The sequence below is a fragment of the Hetaerina americana genome, unplaced genomic scaffold (assembly GCF_022747635.1).
Source record: "Hetaerina americana unplaced genomic scaffold, ioHetAmer1.1.p SCAF_5, whole genome shotgun sequence".
NCBI lineage: Eukaryota > Metazoa > Arthropoda > Insecta > Odonata > Calopterygidae > Hetaerina > Hetaerina americana.
In genome coordinates, this window is record NW_027287095.1 from 75,293,809 (window position 1) to 75,321,327 (window position 27,519).

General features: G+C 38.6%; 1 protein-coding gene across 2 annotated transcripts in view; it reads left to right on the forward strand.

Moving 5' to 3' along the window:
• sona (sol narae) overlaps positions 1-27,519 on the forward strand; it is a 182,418-nt gene that overhangs the window by 18,259 nt on the left and 136,640 nt on the right. The gene's annotated exons all lie outside the window — the stretch shown is intronic.

The following is a 27,519-nucleotide window of genomic DNA, read 5'->3' on the forward strand; positions in this document are numbered from 1 at the left end:
GAGTGGTGTGATCTCCCTCTGACAGTCGAAACATACTATATATTTGTATCCTTTTATATTGCTGAATTAATATTTTTCTTAAACGCCTCCCTCGCGTAAATTTTGGATGCATTTTGCGTTTTTGAAATATTTAATAAATTGGCATATTTTCTAGTGTTTATTTTCTGAAGCTCTTTAATTTCATATATCTTAACGTTAAACCCTCCGCGGTATATAGCGATTCCAACTCTGTGCTATATATTAAAATCGGCCATGGCCAACTGAAAGCAATTGTTAGATTCGTGAAAAAAATTATTGTATTTTAAATCATGCCCGGGAATGGGAATGAATAAAATTCAAATTATTAGTATTATACGCAGATTTACCTCAATTAATTTTCTTCCCTACTCTTCAACAACATACAGGTATACAAGAAAATCTCTGCGAACTAATAGCGTCTATCCATCGCCAATCGTTCTCACACGAGTTTTAGCAGTAGGTAATTGTGGGTCAAATTTTCCAATTCGAAAAAACCGTAATGTGGTGACCTTTTTTAGGCGTAGTGCAAGCAAGCTTGCATGACCCGAGTAAATATTCTTTGCGTAGGCATTCAAGATAACTTTGGAACTGGACGTCAATGCTGCTCAAATGAAATGCAAATTTTTATGGAGAACGTAGGTCAAGGATGGGGATTCGCCTTAGCCTCGAAACCAGATTCTTTTTTCCGCGGTTGGTTTGGTTTTTTACCGCTAGGCCATAGTAACCCCATCGTGGGACTCCCCATCCCCACCCCCTCCGGATGCGCCTCTCTCGGGACGCGAGACCGGCCCTTTGAAATGAGCCGATGTTTTCCGCGGGCCCTCAAGCCGCCTTTTCTCGACACAGTACGAAGGCCGGCCGCGGACTGTACAAAACATTCCTCCTCCTCGCCTAAAGGGAGCGGAGAATCACCCTTCTCTCCCTTGCCGTCCCGTCATTAATCTCGAAACTTTCACATTTGAATCTCTCGAACACGGCGCGACTGTTCCGAGTGGATGGAATCTTCTCTTTTTGATGCGTCTTTTTCTCTCTCTCTCTCTCTCACTCTCCGCCACTTCCCAACGTCTTGTCTCCCACCTGTGGGGAGGGAAGCCCAAGGTTTTTCACTCAAGGCCTATAATCGGTCCCGTTACAGAGACTCACGCACAAAGAGCTTTCATCCGTAGGTGATGGGGGAAGAGGGGATGGAGCGAATGGGGGAGGAGGGATAAAAGGGAAAGGGTTCTGAACATCTAGTCAGTCATCTACTATCTGCGTCTGCCCGTCCTCATATTTCGCAAAAAGTACCTCCTCCCCTCCCCCAAACTCTTCGGATCGTCCACACAAACGTTAACTCGGTGCAAGCGTTTGCCGGGTCCGAGATTTCTCCTCTCCCGATCAGCAGTCGTCGTCGTGTTTTACTCTTTTTCATGACTCCCAACACGATCATGAATTTTCTTCCACCCCCCTCCTCTCTCTCTCTCTCTCTCTCTTCTCCAATGATCTTTCCGAGAGTACCCCCCCCCCAAGAGAGAAGCCCTTCATTTTGGACGCTTTCATTTTCACTTACCGGGCACTCATTCGTTCGTAAAATAAGCTGTCAAAACCGTGAAGTGCTGATTGATGCTACTTTCGATTTCGCTTAACGGTTAGTCGGCGTGGGTGTTGAAGGAAGGAATGTTACTCTTCTTGAAGGGTTGAATAGAGTTTTTGCTCATCATAATTATGGGGAATAGTTACAGTAGCCTCCTTAATGGTCTTTTAATTGATACCTATACTCTGGAGCTTGTGATGATTTTTCTTAATTTACCGGTAGTTACTTAGTGTGCAAGATTTCTCGATTTCCAATGAATATGTGTTTTTAGTTTGTGGAGTCGATTGAGTTAAAATATGAACAAAAATTTGATAAAGTTTTCACAAATATTTAAAGTAAGCTTGCTTTAGTTATAATTTGGCGCTATTTTCTTAGCTTTAGTTCCACGTTCATTAAAAGTAACATTATCATTAAAATCACACACATATCCAAACGCACATACATACTCGTATGCATATTTATATGTACTCAATAAATTTTAAATAATACTTGAGCCATTGTGAGCAAAAACAATTTAAAAAAAATTATTATTATGTGTGTGATAATTGCCATGCATGCTCCAAAAACGTTATGGTGCTATATGATAGTAATGAAAACAACATTATTTAATAAATGCACTTAGTATGTATCATTTGTCTCCTTTGAATTTATACCTTTTTGCTTACCTCTTAAGTCATTTTTACTTATGTTAATCAATGAGTGAATGAACATTTTCTTTGGAAGCGTTTTGAATTTTCTGAATTCATTTTCTAGAATGTTAAGAAAAGCCTTGTTAAAACTTCGATATGGGACGTGGTAAGGTACGGATTGGAAACGTCGTTGAAGCAAGACGATAGGCGTGGATAGGAGGTTTTTGAAATATAAGTGTCGAGAAGTATGGAAAAGGTGATGTGAACAGAAAGAAAAACAAACGAGGAAGTGCTAGGCGTGGTGGAAGAGGAGAGAGAATTCTTGGGATAAATCCAAAGGCAGGAAAGATAGATGCAGAGTGTTTTGATTCATAATCGGATGTTGATGACTGTGATAGAGAGATTAGCGTTAGGCAACCGGGTTAGGGGTATAAATAGAATAGGCGTGGTGTACGGAATGAACGGAAGAATTTTGCGGAATTTAGAAGGGGCGTATTGTACTGTCGGAAGTCAGGTTGGGTTTTAGGGACAAGGTATGTTTTGTTGCTAGTAGAGGCAAAGGAATATGAAGTTGTACCGTTTTATATGTCGTGTCCATCTAAAGCATGCCTAAACTCTTAATTAAAATGTCAATAACAATGCTCCTTCTCTCGGATCTTTTTTTATACTTGCCATTATTTTTATAAAATCCTGTGTATATAGGCGATAAGCGTTATCAAGCAACACTTCGGGAGGAATGTACAAAAATCTTAAATTCCTTCATATAATTTAAGCCTTGTATTTGCTATTGTTGCGTCTTACGATTAAAAGAATAATATTGTTTAATATCTCGTGGCAATTTTTTTAATCGGGGTATTTTTTAACTAGTATGAAAAAGTCAGGGAATATTTTGCTTGGATTTCATTTCATTTCTTTCTTCATTTCCAATAATGCACCTTTTTATTTGAATAATGAAGACCTTCCATTGTCACGCTTTATTTTTATATTTTGCGATAAAAACGGAAGTTACGCGTCAAACTTGTACTTAATGAAACGTTGATAGAAACAGCAAGAGCTCATGGCCTTAAAAAATGATCGTAGGTAGGCAGTGTCGGAGGGGGCTAACGTCGCTTCCTGTTTTTTGTAAATGAAAATAAAAACCGTGGCAATTTCCTCATTAAAGAAAGGAAATAAGTTGCAAGGATTATCCCTCCACCCCTTCTATTGTCCATTGAAAATCTCAATCTTTACTTAATCAGCTTATTAATGGTCAAACAAGAGTTTTCCACCGTTAAGATTTATTACGACCAGGTGCTAATATACTATATCATCTTACGGTGCAGGATGCTTACAAATGTCCTCTAATATACCCTTATATTCGGGAGGGAAGGAGGTGGGGGTTATGGTGGGGTGTTTTGGCAGGAGGCAGGGCAAGAGGGTGGGGGCAACACATTATCGGACGACACTTGTAATCGTCTGTACTAGAAGATGATGAAGTACATTAAAACATGGTGGTGGCCAATCTTAGCAGTGATTATGTTCTATTACATGGCCATTATTACTCTCCAATTCCACAATATCTCTCCTGGAAACTAACCAATTTGTCAATCAGATTATCTAAATTTTCTTTATTTAAAAATGAGGCGTGGTAACTGAAATGATGGAATTTTAGTTTGGGGGGGTCTTACATTGTAACGGTCACACGATTCAATCAGGGAAAGGAGACTTGTTCTGTGAATTCTTTGAATAGTCCTGAATAAATATTTTTTTTAATGCGTTTCAATCCATTCAAGTAACGTTAGTCGCTCCTAAATCTCTCCCTTGCAATGCTATTAAGATGTTGGTTGGAGTTTTTTTGAGGCCTATTAGTATATTTATCACCCTACTTAGGGAAGTGAAGATGCATGTACGGTTTTCAAGGCTCTTATCTTAGAAAATCTTAGAGACAATGTTTCCTAGGGATGAGCTCTGGCGAGTTTCCGAGGAGGCGTCCGTGTTGATTATCGAAATACAAGATCTTGTGAACATGCACTCGGCTTGTTAAACAGTGATAAAATAGTTATAAACTTTATGTTCAGTGGTACCGAACGAAATATTGCGTGAGCGTATGTGGTTTATCAGGAAAAAACAGAACGACCACATCTGATCGAGGAATATTCCAATTTGTGAATTATCGAAGTTTTTGGTGTACAGTTCTTTTCAATATTTGTCGGAATAATCAGTAATAATTTATCAATTAAGCTATCATCACAGCTGACTTATTGAAAGTAATTATTTTTCGAGTCTCTTTAACGTTATACAATCAGTATGTGTATGTGTGTATACATGCATATATATATATATATATATATATATATATATATATATATATATATATATATACATACGAGGGTCATCCGGAGAGTAGTACCCGTTCGTGAAATAAAGACACAAAAGTAAATATTAACAAACATAAAAAATTTTATTTGAAAGAGGATACTTTAAACTACTTCTCAACATAATCTCCAAGCAAATTAAGGCATTTGTCATAACGTGTGACAAGTTTCTGTATTCCTGCTGCATAGTCCTTCGCCGCCAGCTCATTGAGATACGCGAGGGACCCATCTTGCACAAATTTTTGCATAATGCAGATGGTGTTTAACAATTTCATGAACAATTGTTCGAGAAACATTGGGAAAATGCTCACAGATGTCATCAATTGTGACGCGCCGATCGTTCCTCACGAATTCGTCAACTGAGCTCACCAGTTGGTCTGTAATGACAGACGGTCTCCCCGAACGCTCATCGTCGTGTGTGTTCCCCCTCCCCATGTTGAAGTTGCGACACCACCGCCGAACAGACGACTCGTCCATTACATTGTCTCCATACACCTCCTTTAATTGGCGATGAATATCACATGGGCGAACGTTTCTTGCATTGAGGAATTTAATCACTGCCCTCACTTCACAATTGGCGGCGTTCTCAATTTTTTTAAACATTGTAAACAATCACAGAAACAACACAGGCAATGCTAGCGTCACGCAACTTGGCTCAGAGAAGGCAGACAAGCCACTGAAGCTATCTGACCTCGTCCAGCGGCTACTCGCGTCGTCAGCATTTCATGCGGCACGAACGGGTACTACTTTCCGGATGACCCTCGTGTATATATATATATATATACGTATATAGTATATATACATATATGTATACGTATATATAGTATACAAATATATATATATATACATATATATATATATACGTATATAGTATATATAATTAAAAATAGCAATTTTCCACAAAAATTTTTGTGGAAAATTGCTATTTTTAATTAATCATGATATTCCACCATATCACGCCTGAAACGTCTCTTTTTATAGTATATATACATATATGTATACGTATATATACAAATATATATTTATACATATATATATATACACATTTATGTATACATATATATATATATATACATTTATATATGTATGTATGTATATATATATATATATATATATATATATATATATATAATGTCTCCTCTAGAGCATAATAAGTTAATAATCTTAAATAAAAATGTTGCTTCGATATGTAAAGATTACAAGAGAAATTACAAGTTACTAAATCTGGCGGCTTATTAAGACATTCTCGGCAGTTTTTCATTTTGTCTCCCTGCACTGCTATGATTCGAAAAATCAGTCTGTTTCCTTTAATATTTCCCAGATCGCTACAAAAGTCGTCTCCAGATTTCGAAGAAAACCAACTTAAAACGACTAGTGTGCTGAATTAACGAAGCCCAGTCTATCCTCCAGTTTAAAACCTCGCCAGTGACGGATTTTTTGGTGACCTGATTATTGTTCAGTTGACGATTAGAGAGCGCTTCTGTCACAGCAATCTTTCTCTCGGATGGATCATTATGATCTGAACCTTTGGTGTTACTCATACAGTGAGGGGCTAATGCCAGAATACTTCCTCCGCTACCTGAATCTTCTAATTATCCGCCCCTGATACACCCATAGTTATTCGCCTATCCCTGGTGACACAAGTGTTCACATATGTAGACCTCGTAAACTAATAATTTATGCTACGAATTTTGAAACAGGTACCGGAGGTGATTCCCTCCAGGGACTAAAATAATTGTGGGGGAGAAAACATCTCCGATAATAACTTGACATGGGCTTCAAAATATGACCAAGAACAGTGGGTCTGCACTGAAATATACATCCCCTCCATACATTCTCTCCATAAAGATGGTGGAAGAATTTTTGCCGCAGCAAACCTTTATAAGTAAGAGAAATATACGCTTTTGGTACTTGACAGCCTATTGCCCATACATCATCCGGTAACCTCCGATCGAAATCCCATTCGAAATCTCAACCAATTAGGCCACCAAGTTAATTCAAGGATCTTAAGGAACTAGAGAAAATGGATTACAAAATATTGGAGCGTAACATGTCAGACAAATGGTCCACTCACGATCAAAATCATAATTTTTACGGCCTCAAGAGGAGCTAAAGGATATTTGCTCCATAATTTGTGGGCGAGCAAATATTCGGTTAAACGTCGAGATCTTATCTCTGAAGTTGTTTGGGTAGGTTTGGTAAGAAATTCCGCCCTAAACGTGCTTTCAAGTTGGGGGCTTCCACCGTTTGTTTCTCTTGATCCCACTCCTTCGTCATTACTTTGAATTTTGGCATCAGAGGTCACCTATGACATTCAAGGTCGGTTCATAATCGGGTCAATACTGTGGCTATTGCGTGGATGCGAAGGCATCTTGCGGTTTTGCTGGCCGTTCCTCGATCAAAGAAGCACATTGTTCCTAAATTTCTTTATTTATGTATGTCAAGGTGACAATAACACAAAAAAATGATAGGAACCCCAAATGGAATGTCAATAAGAGTGGATAAATGATCGTTCCCAGCAAATTGCCGCAGGGGGAGAATAGGTCGGATATGTTTAATGGTTCTGAGCTGCTGGATTTTAGATCAGTGCTGTCTTGAGAAACACCTGTGCGGGTACTTCATTTCGTATTTTATATCGCGGGCAATACGTTTCTTCATTTACGGAATGCATATGCTGACAATTTAAGAAATAAAACGATAGATTGCAAATGTGATGATTTCGGTTCCTAAAGTTGTGTGAGGAGTGTAAGAAGAAGGTATAAAGCTATTGAAGACAGCTTCCTATTAACCTGTTCTGTGAATGTATTCGCCATATGTCAGGAATCATTATTCGACGTAAATGGCTGTGGTGTTTTATAAGCCAGCGAATAACGATCTTACGTAATTAAGAAGTACTTTGGTGATTTATAATATTCCTTCCACAGAAATTTCCTCCAAGGATCATTAGAAATGCAGAAATTATAAAAATATAATATAATGTCACCAGAAGTTCAGCCCTTCATCACGTTGAATATTGCATTACTGTGGACATTATTTTCATCTGTTCCTTCCTATTGCACAACTAAATAACCTTCCAAGCCGAATTATTAATTTGAAAAACTTTGACTAGATGCGATTAATTTATGAAAATTTTATAAATAGCCTTACAGTACAGGTTTATTAGAATGGACATGAATACTTTCTTCCCTGAACTTGTCATTCAGGCTCCAGCAAGCTGCCCGGAGGGATACATTAAACAAGACGCCCTTGAGTTAACTTTGGGAGAGAGAATAGCAGCGTTGCGTAACAGAGTATTGACAATACATTTCACACTCGCTAAAAGACTTTTCAGTTTCCCGAAATTGCTTTCCCCAATATCTTCCGATTTTATCCTCTGTCACAGCTGAGCTGTTCGCCTCCGCGGTCAGTACGTGAAGAACTCGCGACTAAACACTCGTTTCTAGTCGCTCAAACCCGAAATGTTTTATAATTCATCCCAGAAATAGACGCGGTTATGAAAACGCGCTGACGAAGGGACGATGGGAAAAATGACGGGAAATGCGGGTTATTGAGCAACGTGAATGTCACGACCCGCCTGAGGGAACGAATTTCGTCTCCCGCGTGAGGACCCTACCAGTCGGCGGGCCGAGCGGTGGGTGTTTGCGCCACGTCCAAATGTCGTGCAGAAACGAAAATAGCCCCAATGTTCTCCCTTTTTTATCGTGAATACACCACTATCTCTCTCTCTCTCATTCTATCCCTCTCCCTATTATTCCGTGCTTTGGCCGATTGGATTTTTTATTCCAAATTATTGTGTGACTCTTCGAAGGACGCTTGTCCTGGAATTTGTGTTTATTTTGCTCGGATTCCTCGGTCATTCTGTTCACGAGGTGATTTCTGTGCGTCGAGCGTGGCTGCAGTGGTGTCGCAAAGAAAGCGAATCCAAAGCATGAAGCAATGTGAAGGAATCCATTGTGCTCGTGAGTGTTTGCCCTCGCCGTGTTACAGGGGTGTTGATCAAGGCAACGTGGAGGGGGGGGGGACGAAATTATATTCCGAAATCGGTTTGCTTTGTAAAGTCCGAATTAACCAATCCCAGTCTTTCACCGATGTCACCGAGTTCATAATGACGAAATATTGTATTTTATTTTTATATATATATACGCATGCATTATATGTGTGTGTGTGTATGTATATAATATATATATTTAGATATACATACTGCTCGATGACATGTATCGTATATGTGCATTTGCCGAGTCTACTCAGTCATCAGAGAATGCTATTTCAAGGTGATATTAAGCGCGAATGTTAAAATAGACAGTGAATCCGAAATGCAATTCCCCGAATGTGGAGTAGGAAGAAGCATCGCTAACCCCAGGTCAAATTCTGGCGGAATAACCTGACGGAATACTTAAAAAAATGAAAGGTTATGATTCCGGTTTCATATCACGAAGCGATTTTTTAACAGCACCTGTTCCGATTTTCGTATCCTCAGAGAAAAGGTCCCTTGACGTCGTAATGTTCCGGTCCCGCCTCGAGTCCACGCTACAGGATAGTGACGAAGCCACTCATCCCCGGAGAAGAGAAAGCTACCGGAGGAGGGAGGGAAGGAGAGAAATTCGTTAAATTCGCGCAAAAAAATTCTTCCTTTGAAAACAGATTCGTCAAGGAGATGGGGAGGGGGGGTGTAGGTTGTCACGTTCCTCTTCGATCTTTCCTCCGAAAGCGGTTGGTTGGTCGGGTCGTACGTGGAACCAAAAAAATAAAAGATTGTCTGTGACGCCGCCCAATCGTAAGACTCTCTTCGGAAATGTTTACGTTTTGTCCGACGACTCTGTTGCCACGCCACGGAACTTTTCCCAGTCCTCGAGTCTCAGACCGAACAGACACAACCTTACGTAACTCTGGCCGAGGAAATCCACTATGAATGCACAGTCGGAACCGTGTTGGGTAATTCTCATTTTTCTAAGCTCTTACGGGACCGCAATTTGGTTCAACCGGTGGGGGAAGTTCAGACGCTCCCTTTCTTCCATTTTTCAAGCCGCTCCTTCATTCATGTATTTTCATGATGAAGTATTGCCTTTCGAAATTGTGGAATGGTCATACAGGAATTTCTCTGCCTTTTAGCTGAGGACCCAGGAAGGATCTAAGCACTGGTTCGTTGAAGAGAAAGGTCGGCCTTCTATTGTCACCCCTCCTTTATTCTGGATTACTTTTGAAGTGTAGAAATATTTCTTGAACGAAAAAATATTTTTTTTATATTTAGTTAGACCTTGGTTTATTCCAGCAATTACACCTCTTTGAAACAGCTCAAATGGCATATTATATCATTAAATCCAAATGAGCTCTGTGAAAATTCAACTACTGGATCAGACAACGATTACAAGCTCCAAAAAGTCAAATAATACGACTACAAAAAAAACAGAATAATATATAAATAAATCTGTTCATACTTATATAATCACACTAAAATTGTAGTTCTTATACGAGATCAGATGGGACATTTACATATTTCGGAAGTGTTTTGGACCAAAATAGTCAGAGTTGTAGGGACAAGAAGAAATGCGTTATGCAAAGAAGCTTTCCCAAGAAGGAGATGTTCGACGACTAGAAAGTTGAGTGAGAATGCTAAGAAGAGTCAAGCAAAAGTTTGTTATGGAGCGTTGTTTTGTGCGGCGTTGAAACTTGGTCCTTGAAGCAAATTGATGGGCGTAGATAGGCTTTTGCCATGCGGCTGTGGATGAGAATGTGAAAGGCGAAATGGACAGAAATGAAAAGAAAGGAGGAAGAGCTAGGCAGAGTGAGGTAAGAGAGGAGATTGTTGGAAGAAAGCAAAAAGAGTCTGGAAGGATGAATGCACACCATATTGATTGAAAATCTGATGTTGAAGTCTGTGATTGAGGAGACGGCGTTTGGCAAGCGAGGGGGGAATGGTAATATGATTGGTATTTTGGACGGATTGAAGGGAAGAAGGAATTCAGCGGAATATAAGAGTTCTGTAGTGCCAGATGTCAATTGTGTTTTGTTAAGAGAGGTAAAGAAAGGTAGCTTTGTGACGTTGTACGGGTGTTATATCTCGTATTGTCTCTGTCCATCCAAAACCTTCCTTAAACGGTAGAACACGAATAAAGTATATATATATATATATATATATATATATATATATATATATATATATATATATATATATATATATATATCCTATTTTATTTTTTTATATATTTTTGCTGGCTAACGCTGCCTCGCTCCTTCGATTGATTTTTATTCACATCCGTGAGACTTTCGTACAAGATACATGCATACATATGAGTATATAAATATATATATATATATATATATATATATATATATATATATTTACATATATATATATGTATATACACATACATACATATATATTAACATTCAAACACGTAATCCCGCCATTTGGCGAACATGGAAATGGATATAAGGGAAAGGAATAGGAACACATAAAAGACGAACACAGAAGAGGTGGGGAAGGCGGAATCGGTTTATAATCCTTATAATTATTATTGCACAATGAAACTATTGTAAAAGAACATATTGATACATTTAGGGCCCCCATTTAAGTCCAAGAATGTCATCCTTCACTTTCATTTTTCATTTACTCCTCATCCTCTCGGATGGTCTGTCCATTATGGTTCACGATTTATCTTTGGAAAAGATCGTATCTGCAATCCTTTCACCATTAGTGGCGAAGGACCCACGAACTCCCCAAGGCCAAAAGTTATGTGTAGTGACGATTGGCCATCTTCAACCGTTTTTAATTATGTGCATGATAATTAGCTATAAATGACAGGAAACACACGTTTCATTTTTACGTTGAATAGTTCGTACCTTCTCCCTCGAAGTATTTACGTCTGTCGTGTTATATTAAAGGGTAATTACACTCATTGCAGATACTGATTTGCCGATGAGAGACATCAAGGTAGAAAATTATATGGTGTCTGAAAGTATCTTCCTTGACTTCGAGGTAGACTTTCCTTTTTTGATGCACTTTCAATCCGTTTAGCTTCACCTGGAGATCTAGAGAAAGGAAGCCTCATTGCGATTATTCCAGGACATGCGATGCGCAACATTTTTCGTTTTAATTCGATTTTCTACTTCCCTTAGGCTACCCTGAAAACGTGAACGTTTCTTGTTTCCTTTCCTCGTTTTGGTAGTTTATTTTGAAACAAATTTCGGATATAATTGAAAACCTTTGATTTCTTTTGTGATCTTGCGAGAATCAACACATCGATCTTCTAGGCAAGTGAATGTTTTCTCCATTTACAAATCCGCGCATAATCAGGCAAAATGTTTGATATTTGCAGAATTTAACTTTTCCATTCAATTGTTTCCTAAATAAGCTGTAGAAACTTTCCTATGAAATGTAGCGATTTTGAAGGAAAAACTGAAACAATTAGGTTTACGCAAATGATATCAGAATATGTTGGCGCATATCATAAGCTGACGCACTAAGCCGATGTCTAAATATAAGCGTTCTGATGGCTTACCCTCGTGGGAGCAGTTTCGCAAGAATATAGTAGACTATGATAAAAGGGAAGGACGTCATTTAATTTAAATTTTATCTGCAAGAATATTACGCGATTGCCTATATTGTCTATTCCTAAGTTCTTGTAAAGTTTGACACGGTGGCAAAATGCCTCTCTCCGTAAAGGCGATGCAAAGCAGTTCTGTGGCGAATCTTCTGTTAAATGAATTGTCTATGTCTTCAATGAAATTAATCTTCCATTACCTTGTGGATGTTATCATGTTGAATACTTGATTAAAGTTGATAATAAATATTGTCGAGCAAGGGAATTACGAAGCACAATAGTTAATGATTCAGGCTAAATTATTTTTTATTATCAATCCCCTTTTTTATATTAATTTCCGCGCCAGATTCAATGGTGAGGCTATAAAGCTCGAATCTCAACATATTTAGCAGAATGTAAATGTCATTATTTTTACCGAAAATTTATTTTATTTAAATGGGCACTATTTTTTTCAGATGTGAAAGAATCAACTGTCTGGGTAAGATATGCCTATCATATTTTTCTTTAGGGTCCATAGTTTTTATTATCCTTGTGGTTCATCATTTTTTATAAGGAAGGATGGGAGATGTCGTAGCCTTTCCTAGTGTGGCCTGATGCCAGATCCCCGTATCGACTCCACCCTTTCCCTTTTCTCTAGTTTCAGACCAATTAACCCGCCTATTTCAAGAATCGAAAATGATTTTAGGAATCGGTCATTTCCCAAAATAAGTTGCACTGAAACACACGATGAAGGATGAAACTATGATAGAGAATCAATTGAAAACTAAAGTTTTTGGCGTCACCTTACGGAATATTTCCGCTATTTATTTGCATGAAAACTCCTCAGCAGTAGTACTTCAGTTGGCTGATCGATAAGGTTTTTTTCTGACTGACATGGATCAAATTATTCTCTCTCATAGTGAATATACTCTACCCTACAGAATCAATCGGCATATTTTTCGTCCAAAATAATCGGGTAGGCTTTGGAATAAAGTAATTTTAAAAATAATTTACCCGCGCCTTTTCAATTAGCCTGTGGGCAAATATAGTAAAAAATAAATATATCTCAAAATAAGTGAAAACAAGGAATCCATTCGTGTATACTCCTTTTTTTATCTGGAAGAATTAGGGGAAGAAAATGATATACAGAGTGGGAAATAATGTTACAGGTATGTCGGCGAACGAGTAACTATAAAACACAAGTTCAGATTTACTAGGAAATAAATGTAAAGTTTTGCGTGCCTCTCAATACAATTACGTGATATTATTAAGGAAACTAGTGAAATTGAAGTTAATGCATTAGGAATGCTTAATTAAAAATGGAAATATATTTTAAAGTGAGGAATAACCATGGCATTCTTAAGCCTATCAAAAGTAAATTCATACTGTAAGGATGTTCCCTTTTTATTGGCGATTTTGGCATAAATTGGTAGTTCATCTATACTTGTTACTCGAAGTTAATATTTTTCCAATGCGAGTGCCCTAAATAGAATTGAATGTGTGAGCCGAGTGCAGCAAAGCTTACCATTTTTGTACATTCAAGCACTAATACTAATACGTTTCAGAAATTATTATTGATTAAAATAACAAAAAAAACGAATCATATTAAAAAGTAAATGACTCAGTAGGATACCTTTATCCTTTGATCATGTGGAACAGCGTTAATGACATATCTTAACATCATTTTTCACACACTGAACTTTTTTTAACTGGTACCTTGAGGTAACCGGGTCTGGGTCCTGCTTTGGAAAAGCGTATTTTCATGTATGCGAGACCAAGCATTCAATTGTTATACTGGTTTAAAAAAAACAAAGATTCGTTTTCCAGCACACCGAAAATTAAGCCTTTTTCCATGTGCCGACGCTTTAAGGCCTCTAAATTTTAAAACTCAAGTCATTAATGTCGCCCTGTGCTATTTTTTACGCTTTTGACAGGTTTTCAACGGCAACTACGAGCTGCCATTACGGCGCGCACATTTCCGAGTCTAGGTCAGGGTTACCGCAGAACCAAAGGTAAAGAACTTCGAGCTGTTAATTATTTTTTCTTAAATATTCCCCAGCGGATAGTCCCCGTCTCCATGGCCCAAAGAACATGACCTCGAACGCGAGAGGCGTTTTCGCCAGATTCCCCAGGGTCAGAGTTCGGAGTGCCGCTAAAGCTCAGAGCTTATTGAGGCCCTCCCACACACACCGACAATTATTTCGTATTTGAGGCGCAATCGTCGACATCAATAAATCATACCGGAGAGATGGTGAGGGCTTCGTTTAATAGGTTAGATGGAAACGTAGTTCTCTAGCCTTAGCAGTCCCATTTCAATTCTTCCTTCTGTGTTTCATGAACTCTCACTGATAGTTGAATGGAAAAATGGATTATTTGGAGCAGAGATTATTTCGTGCGTCACCCTTGTGTATGTATAAAAATCGGCTTCCAGGAAAGAATTTTCCTGTTACGCTTCCGGAAACCCAGAAAGTTCTGGTACCCAGTAGTGGATAGTGAATCACGCAGATTGGGTTTTGCTGGGTGTGTCCAGAAGCATCACCCCGTTCATTGAAGCCCGCACCTTCCAGTCAACAGGTGAACATTCTGCATGCCAAAAGACCAAATGGCAAAAAATAGAATTGATTTTCCAATATTCTGCTACTGTAATTTCAAAAGCTATGGTGTGACAGTACTATTCACCTAGCGTTTTGTTTTAATTAGTGTGTGTTAATAGGTTCATTTGTATTAAACATCATATTGTTCACTTATTGAAGGCAAAAGGATTTAAGGTACAATGCGACCAAGACTTATGGCTCTGATTCTTTTCATTTTAATTAACCATTTTTAATAATACTGATTTTTTTGAGTTTGCTGCTCATTTAAAAAATGTAAACGTTTTTACAATAACAAATTCGTTTACTGTAATTTGCCATCTTGATCTGCCCTAGTGCTTTGACCATTTAAGGTGTGTATTTCAAATGAACCATGATCTGACCACGAAAATTTCGTTCTTAAATCATATCGTAGTCCTCATGAATGCCACGAATCAGCATTCTTTACTCAGAATGAATTTTAATTCCGCGCACACTTCCACCGACACATATCATAGGAATGTCTCCCACTGATCTCTGCGCGTGGGGGGAATACGTGGAGGCTGTACGTGCCCCTTCCAACAAAAGAGTTGACTCATCGAAATAACGGATATCTTCTTCATCAATGAAACTCGTTGCTTCACTCCACGAAGGCCTATCCTCAATGCTTCGCACTTAAGCACTGAAAAAGATTTTCAAAACTACAGAATTCACAGCTACCTTCTTAGAACTGTTTGTATCCGATTTCCATCCCAAATCTGATGGTTTTGTTGAGGTAAATTTGTTTTTGCACGATTACCCGAATTATCGGTTAATAATTATGTTGGGTGTTAATAGGTTATTAATGTGTTTTCGGCTTCAATGGATTACTATGTGCCGGGCAAGAGTATTGAGGGCTTAAACACCTGCTGTTGATCTAATTTATTTTATCTGTTACCTCGAGATTATCTCGTTCAAGGATTAAAATAAATAAGATTAAGTTTTAATGTGGAATCGTGTAGGTTATGAGTAATTCTTAAATATCAACAAATTCCAAGTTCGCTGCTGGCAGAAAAAGAAAAACAAAAGGCACTGTTTAAAAATATCAACCATTTCTTTGTATTTTATAAAATTCTCTCTCTTAATCGCAGTGAAATTCTAAAATGTTCCATCTGTGATAGTTTCAAGCGTGGACATTTTGAAATTTAAGTACATGGAAACTAACTTTTTTTTCTCTTCGTTTAAATTAAATTTAAATGTTAACTGCCCATGACTGTGTTAAAAAATATAGTAATTCATAATATAAAAATAAATTCGCGAAGTATTTTTCACCGTTTCAAACAGTAGCTGTCTGCGAGAAACCAAATTCTTAACCCCAAGATGATCAGCATTATTAGCAAAAGCACATCATGTTTTCCATGAAACTGGTGATGGTATCAGCCGTAAATTCCACGTAGGACAACGTTCAATTCAAAGGCATAGGCAAATCTCATCTTGTGAGTTTTCCTTAACCTGGGGAAATTCTTTCCATCAGAAATGTCCAGCCCTTAATTCCAGTATTTAATCCGTTAATGGGTCCGCTGACTTAGGCCGAACTAATCCTATAAAAATTGGGAAATTTGAGCTTTCGTTCCGTAAAACTAACCTTTTCCATGAATAAGCCCGCGTCTCTTATCCCAGATCATGATATTCCTTAGTGTGGTCGTGTAGAGAAGTTGTGAGGATTACAAAAAAACATTATCGTTGCTCAATCCAACGCTTTTTCCCTCAAAATGTTCAGCTAGAAATGGCCCTTTTAATCTCATGAAACGATTAACCTTAATCCCTTCCCAATTCCGTTATCCACTTTCACCGAAGAATGATTCCTTGGTTTTTAAACTTGTACCATAGTAATCGAATTTTTACGGGCTTTTAAATTAAGTTTGCGGATTTAATTTTTGCATAGCATGTCCAAGTGCAAATTTAATGCAATTTTGTATGCCTCTTCGACGGAAAGAGCCTCTTAAAGATTCAAGTACTGCTTTTTTATTTCTGTCCTCTTTCCTCCAAATCTTTCCATTCCATTTTTCACAGTGAATTGGATTTATTGGCGCTCATGTCCAACCTTGACGAAATGTAAAAAGGTAAAAATGTGAAAAACTCGTTCTTCTCCGATTCTTGATTCATTGCAAAAGTAAACCTCAACTCTTGACTTGCCTTCTCACTCTCTCTCTCCTTCTCCCATTTCGTTGTTTTCCTTCTTTCCCACGACTCGTAATCGTGGGTGTGGCACAGGGGCCGCGAAGAATCCCCCCAAGCGAAGCGTAATTTGCATTCAACCCGTTCCTTAACCTTCACGTTTGGTCAACCATTGACCGCCAGGGCCAACGAAAATCTCTTCAAACCTTGTATATTCAATTAAAAACGATTCTCATTTCGACCCGTATAATCGCCAAAGGGAAAACGGCGATGCGATATTTGAATGAAATATGCATTAGTGATAATTGTTTTCCGAAGTGATATTTATTTCTTCGCTTGTTGAAGGCGGAAACCGCCTCTAATACGAAATGTATGTCCTGTGTGAGCGGATCAAATGGATAAATATCAATTCTGACTTAGATTGAGAAAGATAAGATGGACTTGAGGTGCTGTTTTTGTATGTTGAAGTGCGCTGAATTCTAATGGTATTCTTCTCCCATGCCGAAGTCTCTGGTTCAGTTTCCAAATTCTGTGATGCATGAAGACTAGTAAAAAAAGTTCCATGTTGCACTGAGCCATTTATGGTATTGGGCGACTTTCGTTTAGGACTCTCACCCACCTTAAATCCAAATCAAATTCACTCACATTCCTCCCATATCCTCAATACCTTCTTAAACTCAGTAAATAAACCATATTAATTCAGATATTTAGGCAACAACTGTAATAATAACACTAAGTTCAGGTATGAAGAAGTTGTTCACCTGTCTGTTATCGATTCCATTGATTTTAGGTATTATTATATTCTAAATCCAATGAAATATCCAATGACAACCTGAGAACTGTTAAATTTTCATTAGTTAATAGATGTTAAAATTTAAAAAGAGTGACAAAATGAGGTTGAATTCATGTGTGGTCCGGATGAGTTCCATAGTAGACACGTGGGTACTTCTAAACTTCCCTTATAACTTCTCTAGGTGAGGCGAGCAGAAAGTTTGAAGATTTGGATTAATTTGAGACGAGATTCATGCCGAGACGCTCCAAAGGAAGGTAATTCGTGGCTAAATAGACTTTGAAACACACAAATGAAGTGCTTATTGCAAATAAAGTACGTTTTTGTTTGGTTGTGTTAATTTTATTGCCTATGCCGCATTTATGTTTATGCTGTAAGGTTTATAGAGTTATATTTAAATGCTTAATCCATAATCGCGCGCCTCCTCAGCGAGAATAAAATTCACTAAGTGTCATATTTGCTACTTGTGTAAGCATAATTGTAAGCTAATGACCCGTTTGATTCATTTAAATGCTAGCTTTCCTGCCAAGAACTATACACTCAACGCGTGCAAATTCCGGTACACCGGCTGTAGGCTCCATGTAAGATAATCGTAAGAAATACCGCAGAAACATATTTTTAGACTGTTAATATCTTTTTCTACCTTGCGTAATTAAATTTGAAGGATTAGCTTGGTTGGCTGATCTTGAAGCGCGTCTTTCGTATTGTGAGTATTTAGTTCAGCAAAAACTTAATTTGGTTTTCGATAATTTTAAGTGGAATCTCAACCGAATGCCATACTTAAACAACTTCATCCACGTGAACACATGGCCGAGTTTTGACCATCAAGGTCTTCTGCTCAGGTAGTGCGAAAAACAAAATCATTTGGGCATCTTGCGTAATTCTTTCGAAATATAGGGCGACGTAGAGGTCAAGAACTAAAAGGTCTCCAAGTCATTGCTTATTAAACATGGAATTTTAACATGGCAACGAGTAATTGTAATTTGTTGGGTAGATGTCCCAAGTCTCTTGAAAAAAATGCGAAAGTTCAAGAACGCCCCAGGGCGGTTGTCTGTCTTCTGAGGAAAGATTTATCTGAGGAAAGGTCCTATTGAACGCGGAAGGATTGTGTTTGAGATTGTCTGGGGGTCAAGGATGCGATAACATCGGGTTAAATATGTAAGGTGCGAATCTAGATATGCATTCCCATATCCCACTGGAAACTTACAAGAATCGTTTTTGCTACTTTTTTTGCGGATTGAATTCAGTATGTAGTCCTCATTATGAAGCTAGCATGTATTTTCAGTTCCTGTTCATAAGAATTGAACGAACATTGGATGAAGCGTTGCATTAATTTGAATACTTCTTATTACTGTTCGAGAGTGATCCGCAACCATATGGGAATATGTTTAGGATATTGTAATAAGGTTTAACAACTGCATTCAAATGAAGTTTATTCAGGCTTATAGGTTATCCCAGAGTTTCGTTCTTATGTTCTGCGCACAAATGTGACAACGTCGCATTTGAAAGACCTCGCGTGCTTTGTTTCAAAGGTTACAGGAATTCAGAATTAATGGCTTCATCCATGACTGAGATAGAGGTTACCAGTAGAGTGAATGTTGCCTAGCAACTTACGACAAATACTTAATCAGATAAAAAAGTAATCGAAGCTCCGCATTAGACAATGCCGAACGACAAATATTCATTAAAATTGATTTTGTAATTTTTTACGAGCTTTTTACCTTTCTTTTTTATTTTTTCATTTTTTAAATTAGAATTCCAAAGTAATGGCCGGCTGTTTGACTAAAACGCCAGTCTATCTAAGTTTATAAATATGTAAATTTATGGAACATTAACAACTGAGCTTTTTGAAAAGATATGTACTGCACCTTGATTAACATTTCTTATTGCGATTTTCATCCGTCATCAAGACATGTATCCTAGTTTAGAGGCAGCTGAGCTTGGAAGGAGTCAAACATAAAACGAATGTATGATTTTTTTAGATGCATTTATTTATATCATAACAGTTCAAATATGTAAGGAATTCGCATGCTGTGCACAGAATTCCCCACGAGTCGTTGAAATATTACATTTAATATTCTGAAACTGATCATGAAAGGTCATTTATAAAGTTCATATTCAATAAATATTAATTACTCTTGCATGCTAATAATAAGGATTAAGTTAATATAGTGTAGAATATTTTTTGACAACTGTCGTTAGAAAATGAAAGTCTTGAAAAACGAAAACTTAAACCATAGTCAAGTTTTCTTCATTGTTTGCCATTAAGACGCCTTTCTTTAATTCCCGACGGAATGCTGAGTCGAGAATTCACTGGGTGTGTGGTTAGTTGCCCGCGCACTGGGAACCGCATTCGGCGATTCACCTGCCCCGTGCTTCACGCCGCCTCCTCCTTGCCCTTGTGCCTCGCCCCCCTCCCCTCTCTACTTACCCACCCCTCTGCTTCCCACCCTGTCTATCCTTCCCCTAAACCTCTAATTCCTCGTACACCTTACCTTCTTTCTCCCCTTTGCCTCAACTAGAAAAAGGTCTCCTCTATTATTTTCCCCCTCCCCGTATTATCCCATGTTGCCAAGCTGGCAAAAACAAAAAAATACTACCCCCCCAAAATTCATCCTGCCAATGGACTTGTGAAAAAAAAACTTTTGAGGTGGGGGACTCTGGGGGATTGTGAGGGAAGGGATTTTGAAGAACAGAACAGCCTTGGTTCCTCTCTTCTCCGCGTCCCTGATTTTCCTTTGATTTTTTTTGGCTCATTGTTTTTCTGCCCCCATCCTTCCACACCACACCACCCACCCCCCACGCCTAAGGCTGTTTGATCAGCGACTGCCGATTACTCCTTCTTATCCCACTCTGCTCCCTTCCCCACCACTCCTCTCCTCACTTAACGACACTTCGAGAATGAGGAAAAATTCGTTCCGTGGTCTATTCAGTTTCCCCTTCCGATTTCCTTTTTTTCCCTCCTCCCCCTCTTCCCTTTCCTCACACTCCTCGGCATTCTTTCCTTCCTTCCTCCAGCCAGCATTCCACTTTCCTCTTGCGACTCGCTATCCACACCCGAGCCAAATTTTCGTGTTTTAATCCGGGAGATCTCCAAAGGTTTGCCGAAGAGCGAAAGAAAAATTTAATACGAACCATACGCACTAAAAATCTTCACGCTGTTGAAGGAAAAAAAGTCTGCACCATGTTGAAGGAAAAAAAGTCTGCACCATCGAAAGGCAGAGATAATGAGTACGGAGCAGATCGAAATGGTCTTCTACTTGAATTCTTCGCTACTCGAGACGTGGGAGAAATTTCACGGAGACGTTATGTCTTGTGAACTTCGAGGCAAGTCCTATGGTTGTCTGTTATCCTGTGAAGTTTCTTCTATCCTCCCAGGGTCTAAAAAAAATAAATATTCATCGTTGTTCACATGTCGTCTAAATAGCTTTCCCATAATGCAGAATTATTCATATTTTGTGTATTTATTTTTTCTTGTTTTCTCGTCGAAAAGAGTTTTCAAAAAACTGGAATTGCGAATAAAAGAACATCGCCACTAGATATATGAAGCTTTTTTTTGCTAATGAAGCTTATTAATATATAATGATTTGGAAAATAATATTTTTTCATATATCTGCTCGCATAGTTTCTGGAAAGAAAAAGGTTAAATCTTCTTCTTATATTTCACTCGTACACAGTTTTTGAATTCACTCTCGATTAAATGAAATGAGAGAAAGTCACAACACGAGTGTTAGTTCCCAGCTATAAACCTAGGCTCGTATTTCAGTGACTCGTTCCTGTTATTGCAAACCTCGAGTCAAATGTTGGATATTTTTAATCTTAGCCACCCGTGTTTCTGTTTTTTCCGGTTTTTGCTTGGTTAGAGGGTGATGAGAGAGTGGAAGTGGAGGGAAGGGAGGAGCGAGCGACGGCGCTCGGAAGGGTGCAGAAAACTAGCGGCGGCATACCTATAACGCCGGCTGTGGCCGAGCAGTGAAAGTTTAAAAATGTTTCCCAACTAGAGGCGCTTAAGAAGGAAAAAAAAGGCGGTCAAGGTCACGGGACCACGCACTTTTATCTCAACTCGACCCAAAAAGTCTTGCACTCCACAAATGTGCCAAGACACGAGGATTTCCGTACGCCAGACACTTTGCCTGCAGTTTTCTCCATCGCGTAGAGAGCATTGTTTTTACCACCCTCATATTCAAGGCTTCATTGTTCGACATTTAAATCATTTAGATTCCATTCCAAGAGTTCATTTGGATTTGGGATGTATTTTTTTGATAGGGCCCTTGCATGATTCTCCAGTATGGTAGATTCATTTCTTCACGGCTTGCCAGCTCAAGTTTGAACCCCTTAGCTCCCCTTAAGGACCTATCAGTTTTCTTTTCAAAGGCGAAATCATAGAGGGTATCTCAAGGGAGATTATGGAATAAAATTATTTTGTTTTCGAATCATTTTGTTCATATCTGCAGGCTGAAATATCAATGCCTGTGCCATGGGAATGTTATGTTACAGTGTAATTTGTATTTGCCATAATAAATAGCAGCTTTTCAGATTTTGTTCACAATTCATGAATCTGAATTTTTTGTCTTAGAGATTGTCATCTAACTTATGAAAATACGTGCAGCAAACTTGAAAAACACCATGGATTTTAATCTGAATTTTAAAAGACAAGTTGTAATTGATTCTTTATCGAAAGAATATTAACTATCACTAAAGTGTACTTAAGTTCCGTCGATGACATAACCAGATTTTAATATACTGTGAAAATAAGAAGAGTGAGAGAAGTAAGAAGTATTAGTCGGCATGTTTGGTGCTCGTTATTTCCTCCACACCTCCTGAGTGATTCAAGTTGAAGGTAGATTAATATGGCTCATACAAATCTTGTTTTTCGATCCCTCGTCGCATTCCAAACTATGCCGGAAAATGTTCGGTAAAGGAATTTAAGGTGGATGCTTAGGGAGCCTGTGAGGGAGAAAAGATCCAGAGTGCAAGGTTTACTTTTCCAGAATTGAAGGAAAGTTCAACTATCGCTATTACTGTTGAATTTTGCTGATTACGTTAAGTCCTGAGAAGGTTTGATGTCCTGGCAAAACCTCTTGCTGACGGCTGATTTACTCCCAAGACAAGATGCAAATCATACTCTTATTCTTCTTATGACTTGATAAAAGTGGATCTTAGTGTGCCCTCATATCCACTTGAGCCAGTTTTTCCCAAGGAAAAGATTAATACAAAAATATAGCCATAATGTAGAACAGGTTTTTGAAAACTCGGGAGAATAATTTTCTCTTTTACCCGATCGTCATGTTTTATGTGAGGCTGCTGACGTGCAGTCGAACGTTTTGCACGACCCGATTTGAAAGAGGGCATTACTCTTGAATCAAGTGCTCCAAATATCTTCAAGGAACCGACTCAGGAAGTCAGTACAAATTCATCTCTTTTATGTACAATTTTTTCTCTATGTGGGACATGGCCTGCCCAAATTAATGCCCAATACGAGTGCAAACCATTTCTTGCCTGTTTCGTGTATGCACAACCGTTGCTTTACGATTCTCATCGGTTTTACGTTTACGGCGGTGGCTTACGATTTGTACAGGACGGGATGCCGTTTCGAAAGCACAGTCCGTTGAGCTTTTTGGAACAAATTATGGGGAGTTAATACAGGTGACGATGGTGATCGTAGAGCGAAGAGTGGGTAATCGCCGCGACGCCGTCGATGGGAAAACTTCTATCGTTAAAAACGTAATTTCTGCCATTTGTCACGAGCAACAATTTCGTCCGGAATGCCTTTAAAATCAGGAATGCCTCTCACGGCGTTGCTTGCTGATTCCCCCGCAATTGAGGGAGATGGAATTTACAGGTAGTTATATGCCAAAAACCTTTTTTTTTCGAAAACGATTTTTAATTCCTTCAAAAGGTGACAGTATTCTTTTAATTGATCTACTGACAAGAGTGACTACTTAGTCGATTATCCATGGTCGTGTCGCGAGCATCCCACACCTTACCTTTTTGTAAATCGGCCATGATGCTTGCATAGATTCCTCCGCCTCTCAGTTAATTTCCTTCATTGGATGCACGTGTCTATCGTATCTCCTCGCTCCCCACGCATAAATTCTTTCACTCTCATTGATCAGCGGCCTGGGTGGTGTAAGTGGGAGGGAGGGCGTGACCTCTTCTCAGGATTGATGCAGTACTGTTTAGACATACTGCTTATTTTACATGCCATCCAATTAGTCGCTGCGAGCTTCAAGTGCACTCAACGGTGGGTATGTGGAGTGACTCTTCGAGTTAAAAGTGCTCGGATGCGAAGCGAGAGGATGATGCGAGTGGGATAGGTTCCAAAACAGAAAACTTTCGAGGAGTTTGGACGAGTGAAAACGCCTTAAAGGCGAATTAAGTCACGTATGGCCGTATCCGACAAAGGTCGGGGCAAATCTTTGAGAAAGTCGGACGAATGTAGTTTTTATTTTAGAACTTGGACGCATTGAAAAGCTTGGAAGAGGGTGTTAAGAATCCCATGTAGGGACTTAGCCCAGTGAGTGAAAATGTTTTATGAGATTTTAACATAGATATTTTTAGATAGTATCTTCGTTCGAAGCTCATTCCTAAAATAGATATTCATCAGCTTTGGAGAAACATTTTGGTGTATATTTTGTGCTATATAATGTTAGAAATTCCCCTGTTAAACCATGGTGGCTGATGGTTAGACGAGATTTAAAACTACCGGCGCACGCGGCTTCCAAATTGTAACTTGTGTGTCAAATTTCATATTAGAATAATCTTTCGAGTATTTGGACGAAATAATTCAGCTGAATTCAATCCGTACTCAATTCCAAAGCCTAATGTCGGAAATGAGCTCCCACCTTAAATGGTGATTTCATCTTCTTGTAGGTCACTTCGCTGAATAACATACGTTAGATACCATTTACTGTAGCAACGCTAACCATTATGATTGTGGAATAAGCATCAAGGAACTGATACACATTTATTATCAAGAAGGAATGACTTAACATGGTAAATTTTCCATCAAGTTTCGAAATGCGATTTTAGAAATTTAGTCAGTGATTGAGCTTGTAAAAAACTGCTTCCGACTCATAATTCACTTAAAATCTAATGCCAGTATACAAAGCCAATATTTTTAATATTTCGAAAATTATTTTTATTTATTTTATTAATTTAGCATTGTGCATTAATCTGACAAAATATCTGTAACTTTTCCTTGCTAAGTTCCAGCGGACATCGCTAGCATATGCGTAATATATTCAAACAGTTTCACATTGGATAATTCAGCCTGAAAGTTGAGCAATTTTTGTAAGAAATTTCACCCATATGACTTACTTAATATCACCATTCGGAGTAATATCGATTGGTCTCGATAAGTCTTTTTCAGACCCTCAAACGTAGTTCGAAAGTAATAAATAACTCATATGGCCCCCAGGCAACGATTTCAAAGCTTTGGCGAAGGGAGAAAGTTATAGTAATCGATTTAAAGCTTCAAAGATAATCGAGAAGCTTTGTTCCCGATATCAATATTTTCCCGAAGCCCAGGCAATCTTTCTGCCCGAGAGACTGAGTCGGAGTGGGTGGAGGAATCAATTATCAAAGTAAGCTTTGTCAAAGATTCCAGTGTAATAAGGTAGACTGGCACTGTTTAACAATCCGATTGGGGCTTTTCCAGGAGATAAAAAGGAAAATATGTACCACAAGAGCGAGTCTTAATAAAAAATCCAAATGACGGAAACTCAATGTCTGACGATGTCAACTGACGCTATGAATGACGAAAGCTCAAAGCTTTATTTCACGTAAACCATCAACTAGTCACCTGGCAACATCGGTTTCAATAGGTGATGACGTAGCAGAAGGATAATAAAAGTGATCTCGAGAAGATTTATCACCTTCATGCCTCTTAATATTGGTTTTCCACGTTTTAATAATTTTTTTCTAACAATTATCCTTTAAGTATCGGATTAAACTCATATTGGTTTGGAGATTTGAATAATCTCCAAACTTTTATACTTATCGGTTAAAATTTAAATTTTCAAATTTTTCGACCTTAAATAATAAATGTTGACCTTATCATTAAAGAGAAAAGTCGGAAACAACCCCTTCCCCTTTTCACGCACATCCGCTAGGACCCACTGTCACGTTAGCCATCCATCTGGGAAAAGTGATGGGAGGCAAACGCGAAATTAAACGAGCCGATACCAATTCAACTTTATCGCTCGAGCGTGTACATACATACACAATATTTCCCGATGTTTGCGAGAAAGATATTTATCTCGGATTCGTTTTTTTTCCACTCCCGTTTAACCTTCAAAGCAGCTGTTCCCGAGTCATTAGCGCCTGAGGCTCGTGCTTTGATGGTATTTATTGTGCGCGGAACCCCATACTTAATCGCGTTGCAATCGTGTGAAACCTTCCAGCGAGAACACCTCCCATATTTCCGATTCGCGTTTCTCACGGAAAATCACGCTCAATAGGCTCTTTTTCTCATAATTTGCGAATGAATTAGCGGTACATTTTGGATTGGCATTGCAATTCGTAAGTTGCACAAATTCTTAAACAGTTTGCCTCCTTCGTGATTTCCCGTGATACGCCATTCCTTCGGGAGTGCAACTGAGCAGAAAATGGTGTGGCAGGCTGGTTACACGAAAGCCGTATCCAGGAACGTGATCGACTCCCCACTTTTTTGAACCATTGTCCGAAGAATAATCGTACTTTCGAGCAGGCACTTTAGTGAGGATAGCCCACGTATCCTTTTTTAGGGGTTAGGTGGTAGAAGAGACTCTCAAGTCTCAACCTCGCCCCAAAATAAAGACGACTATCTATCTATCTTTTCCTTGTTACATTTCCTAAAACGGTGTGTGTTTGGAAATGGTCGTTGCGTCCTTCAGGAGTTTTCGGCAACTTAAGCTATTTATGATAGGGATCTAAAAATGAATCCAGTTGCGTGCATATTGATCTATACGATCCACCATTCCAAGAAGACCACTATTGTGTTTCCCGCGGTGGTATTTGAGTGCCGTCCAATATTCAAATTCCATCCGCGAACTCGGTAACTCCCAAAAAGGAAGTTGGCGTCACGAAATGAATTTTCACGAGCTGGAAGAGGTTTTATTTTCTTCCTCGGATAGCTTTCTGCATATTGGGATTCGTTGGAAATAGTAGCGTCTCCCTTGGAGCTGTTTACTTGGAGGTCACGTGATAATGTAGATAATTATGACTCCAAATTTATTTTACTCATTCGTATTGATGTGCCCATAGACAATGAGCATGTACGTCAATATGCGATATATAGTGTGTATACCCATGTACAGTATGTTACGATAGTAGCATGTTAACTGGCAACATGAAAGCATGTGATATAATTGCGAACCTTTGCAAAAGCACTGTTTTATTGCAGTTATACAGGTAGGTAACCGAATGGAAACCTGTATGTAGGTAGTCGAATAGAAATAAATTGTCGATGGATGGTAATTGAATGCGAGGTCGTTTAACAAGATGTGCTTTCACGTCCCTTAAAATATAAGTCCCTCTGTGAATTAACAAAATCAACGATAGTTAAAATAATGTGCAGTTTCATACGAGAATTGAGTATGTTCTATTTTTCGTGAATTTTTGCAATGGAGAAAAAAACGGTGCATTTTCAGAGACATTGTCACCCATCGTGTACGATAACCTTTCCCGAAGATGTTGATTTTCGATGCAACCGTGCACGATCCGACCTACTTGCGATCGTGCTTATGGAAAACGCCCTTTTTAACCCTTTCTCATCAATTTAGCAAAGAAACATCTGCCTTCCGATCTAAAGGTCGTGGATTCGACTCCTGCATCATGCACAGATGCAAGAACAAGTAAAGTAGGTCAACCTCAATTGGTTGTAAAATAAATTTTAAATAATAAATTCATTTTTCCCCTCCACGCCA